The sequence below is a fragment of the Pristis pectinata genome, chromosome 22, assembly GCF_009764475.1.
Source record: "Pristis pectinata isolate sPriPec2 chromosome 22, sPriPec2.1.pri, whole genome shotgun sequence".
Classification (NCBI taxonomy): Eukaryota; Metazoa; Chordata; class Chondrichthyes; order Rhinopristiformes; family Pristidae; genus Pristis; species Pristis pectinata.
In genome coordinates, this window is record NC_067426.1 from 14,600,288 (window position 1) to 14,608,155 (window position 7,868).

Here is a 7,868-nt window from a genome sequence, read left to right on the forward strand (position 1 = left end):
GTAGCAAAGGAGGTAAAAGTTAGACAATAATCAGGAGGAAAATAAATCAGGGTGTGATTTGTCACCCAAAGAGGTAATGGATTATGAAATAAATTTACAGAATTAAATTAATACTGGCCGTGTTAATCAATTTGCAGGAGAATGAATGAGCTATGTTCCTACAAAAAACATGCTGAAAAGTTGGAAATCAATCAAAAAGAATATAGGTTAACAGGGCCCAATAGGAAAATCTTCCATCTCCTTTTGTGTCTTTCGTTCCCTCAGGACATCCTAAAAAAGCTCCACGTCCGATGAAGTTAATGTTTCAAGTCGAAGGCCCTTCATCAGAACTGGGAAAGAGTGCAAACGAGTGAGTTTGAAGTTGAGGAGAAGGGCGTGGGGAGGACGGTGGGATGGAAGATACAAGCGTCACCCATGACATCAACATTCCGTGGGTGGATAAGCAAAAGAAAAATTGGATTATTCACCACTTTACCGAATCATCCCACTGACTTGTGGGAATCCCTAGTCCATTACTGCCGAAAATAAAGAAGCAATGTTCTGAATGGCATTGAGAATCTCTCGACCTTTTGTCGGGAGTACATGGAAGTGTAAGTGGTAGATGGAGCGCACCACCTACCAAACTATCTATCCACATGAGCACTGAAGCAAATACTGCCCTACCTGTGCCGAATCCGTGGGTCAGAATCAGAATCAGGTTTATTGTCACTGACATATGTTGTGAAATTTGTTGTTTTGCAGCAGCAGTATAGTGCATGACATAAAAATTACTATAAGTCACAAAAATAAATAAGTAGTTCCAAAGAGGAATAATGAGGTAGTATTCATGGATCCATAGACTGCTCAGAAATCTGATGGCAGAGGGGAAGAAGCTGTTCCTGAAACGTTGAGTGTGGGTCTTCAGGCTCCTGAACCTCCTCCCTGATGGTAGTAACATGAAGAGGGCATGTCTCAGATAGTGAAGGTCCTTAATGATGGGTGCTGCTTTCTCGAGGCACTGCCTTTTGAAGATGTCCTTGATAGTGGGGAGGGTTGTGCCCGTGATGGAGCTGGCTGAGTCTATAATGCTTTGCAGCCTCTTTCGATCCTGGGCGTTGGAGCCTCCATACCAGGCAGTGATGCAGCCAGTCAGAATGCTGTCCTTCTTCGTGATTGCATCAATGTGTTGGGCCCAAGATAGATCCTCTGAGATGTTGACGCCCAGGAACTTGAAGCTACTCACCCTTTCCACTGCTGATGAATGAAGACAGGTGTGTGTTCTCCTGACTTCCCCTTCCTGAAGTCCACAAACAATTCCTTGGTCTTGCTGACATTGAGTGCGAGGTTGTCCTACATTAGCCTTATCAGTCTCCTCAGAACTTCCAGAATTGGAGTGGAAGCATCCTCGACCCCATTGCACAACCCTATAAGAAGATCCGTATAGAAACAGACTCTCTCTACTATCAAGGGTGAATGAACTGATCCTGTTAGGGAGAGCTGTTGAAATAGCAATTCTGCTTGGTTGCATTCTTGGAGATGACCTCTTACCTCAACCAGCTCTTCCCTCAGAGTCCAATCATTGGTCAATCCCCTGGATACACTCCCTGCTGCAGCCAAGGGATAATTAATCTTCAATGCTACTGGCACAACCTTTGTCACCTTCAGTATTTTTGGAACTAATAAAAGAAAATCTTAACAAAAAGTGAAAAACAATTTTTCATCATGCCTGTCAGATATTCATCCCAGAGTCCCAGGTGGGAGTCTACTGTCAAATCCAGGACAGTGCAAGAATCAATCAGCCTCAAGTGGCTATGAGTTTGGTGCCAAGATTTATCCAGGTCACTGGGTCACCGTATTGTTTACGTTTAGAGTTGTCACAGTCCAGAATGGTACTAGAAGCATTGTTACTAGAATGTAGCCTTATCTGTGCTAAAGCTTTCTCATTTAAAGCTACCAGCACATCTCCTGTCCAACCAGGGGCACAAACACCCTTGTCCATTGTAATACAACCATCAAAGATGCCTTCCGAGCCACTCCCTGCCCTTGCTTTGATAAGTCAGACCACCGGGCTGTGCTCCTTCTCCCTGCATACAAACAGAAACTGAAATGGTAGGATCCAGTACAGAAAGTCATCCAGTGCTGGTCTGAGGAAATAGATGAGCTTCTACATGACTGCTTTGAGTCAGTGTACTGGTCCATGTTCAATGACTCAGCTGCCAGCCTAGGTAAGTATGTCACCACCATCACAGACTTTATCAGCAAGTGTGTTGTGGTCTGTGTACCAAAGAGGACAATCCAGGTGTTCCCAAATCAGAAACCATGGATGAACCGGGAGATTCACCCTACTGAAGTCTAGGATTGCAGCATTCAAATCAGGTGACCCAGACCTTTACAAGAAATTGAGATATGACCTCTGTAGAGCTATCAGAGATGCCAAGAGACAATATCAGTCCAAAATAGAGTTGCAGACCAGGCGTCAGTTGTGGCAGGGCTTACATGCTAGAACGGGCTACAAAACAAAGTCATGCAGCATCGCCAAAAACAGTACATCCCTTCGTGATGAGCTTAATGCATTCTATACACGTTTTGAACAGAAGGGGATTGGTTTGTCACCACCCACCCTGACAGCCTCCAATGCACCTGAACCCACAGTCACTGTTGAGGAAGAAAGATCAGTCTTCCGGAGAGTGAACCCACGTAAAGCATCTGGCCAAGATGGTGTCCCTGGCCATGTCCTTAGATCCTGTGCAGATCAGCTGGTGGGGGTATTTGCAGACATATTTAACCTCTCCCTGCTTCAATCTCTGGTTCCCACCTGCTGTAAGAAAACCACTATCATCCTGGTACCTATGAAAAACAAGGTAACGTGTCTTAATGACAACCGCCTGGTGGCTCTGACATCCACCATCATGAAGTGGTTCAAGAGGCTGGTCATGGCATGCATTAACTCCAGCCTCCCAGAAAAACCTTGACCCACAACAACTCGCCTACCACTGGAACAGGTCTATGGTGGGCACCTTCTCCTTGGCCCTATACACATCTCTGGAGCATCTGGACAGTAAAGACACCTACGTTAGACTATTGTTTATTGACTACAACTCCACCTTCAGTACTATAATTCCAAGCAAACTCATCACCAAACTCCAAGACCTGGGACTCAACACCTCCCATTGCAACTGGATACTTGACTTCCTGACCAACAGACCGCAATCAGTAAGGATAGGCAGCAACACCTCTGGCATGATTATTCTCAACACTGGTGCCCCACAAGGCTGCGTCCTCAGCCCCCTACTCTACTCCCTATACACTCATGATTGTGTGGCCAGATTCTGCTCTAACTCCATCTACAAGTTTGCAGATGATACCACCGTAGTGAGCCAGATCTCAAATAACGATGATTCAGAGTACAGGAAGGAGATAGAGAGCTTAGTGACATGGTGTCATGACAACAACCTTTCCTTCAATGTCAGCAAAACAAAAGAGCTGGTCATTGACTTCAGGAAGGGGGGTGGTGCACATGTAACTGTCTACATCAATGATGCTGAGGTCAAGAGGGTTCAGACCTTCAATTTCCTAGGAGTGAACATCACCAATAGCCGGTCCTGGTCCAACCATGTATACACCACTGCCAAGAAAGCTCATCAACACCTCTACTTCCTCAGGAAGCTAAAGAAATTTGGCATGTGCCCTCTGACACTCACCAATTTTTATCAATGTGCCATAGAAAGCATCCTATCTAGATGCATCATGGCTTGGTATGGCAACTGCTCTGTACGTGACCGCAAGAAACTGCAAAGGGTTGTGAGCACAGCTCAGCACATCACAGAAAGCAGCTTCCCCTCCATGGACTCTGTCTATACCTCTCGCTGCATCGGTAAAACAGCCTGCATAATCAAAGACCCTGGGTATTTCTCTCTTTTCCTCTCTCCCATTGGGCAGAAGATGCAAAAGCCTGAAAGCACGTACCACCAGGCTCAAGGACAGCTTCTATCCCACTGTTATAAGACTATTGAACAGTTCCCTAGTATGATAAGATGGAATCTTGACCTCACATACTACGTCGTTATGACCTTGCACCTTATTGTCTACCTGCACTGCACTTTCCCTGTTGCTGTTACACTTTATTCTGCATTCTTTATTGTTTTACTTTGTACTGCCTCAATGCACTGTATAATGAATTGATCTGTATGAATGGTATGCAAGACAAGTTTTTCACTGTACTTCGGTACAAGTGACAACAACAAACCAATTCCAATTCTAATTAATACCTCCAGAGGAGCTGGAGCTGAATAATCCAGGTTTTGGCGGCAGTGAGGAAGGTGCACAGGATATCAGGAGAACCGCCAGCTCTTCTTCCATTCATGCCTCAGAAGCGTTGACTTTTACCTAGATGGGCAAACAAAGCCTTGGGTTTAGTATGTTAATGGAAAGGTCAACTTATTATCTGCAGCCTTTATGAAAAGGTTGATCAAATATACTGAGCTGGCAAAAGTGTTGCAATGAGGTGATATATTTGTGCCATTCAGGAATGTTAATGTTAAGGTAGTTGGATTTGGCATTTTCCACTGGGTGTTAACTGGGTACGGATTTGTACAGGTGTACTTGGTCATAATCTGAATCAGAATCTGATTTATTATGACTGACATATGATGTGAAATTCAGTAGTAAAGGGGTACTCACTGGAAAGTTGTGTATCTTAGAGGGCTTGTATTGTGCCGTGGTTTTAGGCCAGTAAGCTCTGTAGAAAAGGAGAACAAAAACACAGGAGAAAAGTAAGCAAATGCTGTCAGGCCTAATGACCTGGTTAGAGTCACAGGCTGCACACAACTGGTTTGCTCAGGTGCTGTGGACAACAGAGGAGGTACGTGAAAGGACTTCAGCCAGCAATTAAAGGGACAGTGTCTTAAAGTCATTGTACCGTTGAATGCCACAGGTGTCATGGGCAGTGATATCATTGTCATTTATTCTGAGGTGGCTCCTGTGCAACAGCCTCTCAAGCACTTTGTGGGTGGATTGTTTGAAGAGGAAACAGGAGTGACATTGGTGCTTTGTATTGGTTTGATTGCACAATGAATGTAAAGAAAGACAAGTACTGATTGTATTGTATTCCCTGTATATATTTTTATGAATGCAGGCCATCCCCAGGTTCAGAACTCCCAACTTATGGACACCTCTACATATAAATGTGCTTTCATAATATTATTTAATTCAAAGTCCAAAATGCATGCATGTATTCATTCTTACAAACAGCAGAACTAGTTTCCTCTCTCTCCACTTTTAGTAATTGTTCCTTCTTATCAGTCTTATCTACTTTTAATGCGATTCATTACAATAGTGTGAGGTATGATTACTATACTGAATGATTTTTCTCTATTTTCTGGCTTATGGACAAAATAGACTCATGGACATTTGTAAAAACAGAATCCGTCTGTTACTCGGGGATGGTCTGTAAAGTACATTTCTGAAAACAAAATCAGAGGTAGCCACCAGAGAACCCACAAAACTGGAGTTAAAGCAAGCTATCCTTAATCCCAAGTGACTGCCTGAGGAGAAGAAGAAGAAACAGGCTGGACAATCCAAAATGCCACTGTGAGGAAAAAAGCATGGAGAAAACACAGCAAGGTAAATTGTTAGCTAGCAACACACAAAGAGAATAGTTTTATGAGGTGATAGTATTAATTTGTGTTTCTATTGATCTCTGCTACTTCATGCTGAGACCAGCTGAGGGAACAATCTGAAATGTTTTGCAATGACTGATTCTGTCTCTTTATGATTCCAATGAAAAGTTCCAAATAACTTAAATGACCCGAGTATTGTAAGATCAGATTTACTCATGGATCAACAAGATTCATAGAACAGTACAGCACAGGAACAGGCCCATGGTGTCTGTGTTGATCCAGTTTAAGGTTCTTGGAGTGGCAAAGAGGTCAATAAAAAAAAATCAACACTATCACCTTGGGGGAAAATAACTACTTTCAACACAAAAAGGAGCTGGAGGAACTCAACCAGTCAGGCAGCATCTATGGAGGGAAATGGACAGTCAACGTTTCGGGTCGAGACCTGCTGAGTTCCTCCATCTCCTTTGAGTGTTGATCCAGATTTCCAGCATCTGCAGTCTCTTATGTCTCATTGTGTGTTGCGAGGTTATATTTAGCCTTGCTGCTTTTCCCCATGATTTTTTCCTGCACTGGCTTTATGGAGACTTTATGGAGACTCCAGCATGACCCTTCCACGTAAGCAGACCCTCAGGATCAAGCATGCACTCCAGTTTTGTGGGTTGTGAGGTGGCTAACGGGGCCAATGTAGAAACTGCAAGCTCTTATCAGTCCACCCCCTACTGTTGCAGGGGATAGTACCAGGGGATGGGGAGGGATGAGTGGACCAGGGAGTCATGGAGAGAGTGATCCCTAAGGAAAGCAGCAAGGTGGGGAGAAGGGAAGATGTCGCTGGTGGTGGAATCCCATGGAAGCTGGCAGAATTGGCGAAGGATGATATGCTGGATGTGGAAGCTGGTGGGGTGAAAGGTGAAGACCAAGAGCACTCTATCTCTGCTCTACCTCACTCCCTCCGTGACTCCCTGGTCCTGTTGAACTCTTCCAGCAGTTTGTTCTTTGCTCCAAATTCCAGCATCTGCGGACTTTTATGTCTCCATAGGACTAGGATTCCTGCTCAATATTATCCTGCCAAATCTCCCCTTTTGTCACTTAATCTCTTGCGACTTCAACACTCTCACAGTCCATTTTCCCTTTGTTCTCTATTCCCTCCCCTCCCGTCCCCTCCCCTCTACCTCTTGCTCTTACACAGAACATAGAACAGTACAGCACAGGAACAGGCCCTTCGGCCCACAATAGCTGTGCCGAACACAATGCTGAATTAAAGTAATTCTCTTCTGCCTGTAAGTGATCCATACCCCTCCATTCCCTACATATTCTCGCTGCCTCGGTAAAACAGCCACATGATCAAAGACCCCACCCACCCCGGACATTCTCTCTCCTCCCCCCTCCCATCGGGCAAAAGATGCAAAAGCCTGAAAGCACATACCACCAGGCTCAAGGACAGCTTCTATCCTGCTGTTACAAGACTATTGAATGATTTCCTAGTACGATAAGGTGGATTTTTGACCTCACAGTCTACTCGTTGTCACCTTGCACCTTACTGCACTTTCTCTGTACTGTAACACTTTATTCTGCATTCTGTTATTGTTATACCTTGTATCACCTCAATGCACTATGTAATGAATTGATCTGTATGGACGGTATGCAAGACAAGTTTTTCACTGTACCTCAGTACATGTGAAAATAATAAACCAATTTACTAATTTAAACCACTATTCATGTGTCTTTCTAACAGCCTCTTAAACACCACTATCGTATCTGCTTTCAGCACTTCCCCTGGTAGCCCTGTTCTAGGCACCTACCACTCTCTGTGTAAAAATTTGCCCCACACATCTCCTTTGAACTTTTCCCTTCTCACCTTAAATCCACGTCCTCTACTTGCCGTTTCTACCCTGGGAAAAAGATTCTGACTGTCTACCCTGTCTATGCCTTTCATAATCTTATAAACTTCTATCAGGTCTCCCCTCAGCCTCCGGCGCTCCAGAAAACACAACACAAGTTTGTCCAACCTCTCCTAATAGCTCATACACTCTAATCCAGGCAGCATCCTGGTAACCTTTCTGCACCTTTTTCAAAGCCTCCGCATCCTTCCTGTAACGGGACGACCAGAATTGCACACAATTCTTCATACTAAAATTTGTGATTCTAATGAAAGGTATTTGACCAAAAACATTAACTCTCTTCTCTCTCCACAACTGCGACCTAATTTGTTGAGTATTTTCTGCATTCTCTATTTTTATGCCCAATTTTATTCCTCTGTTGTCAGGTATGATG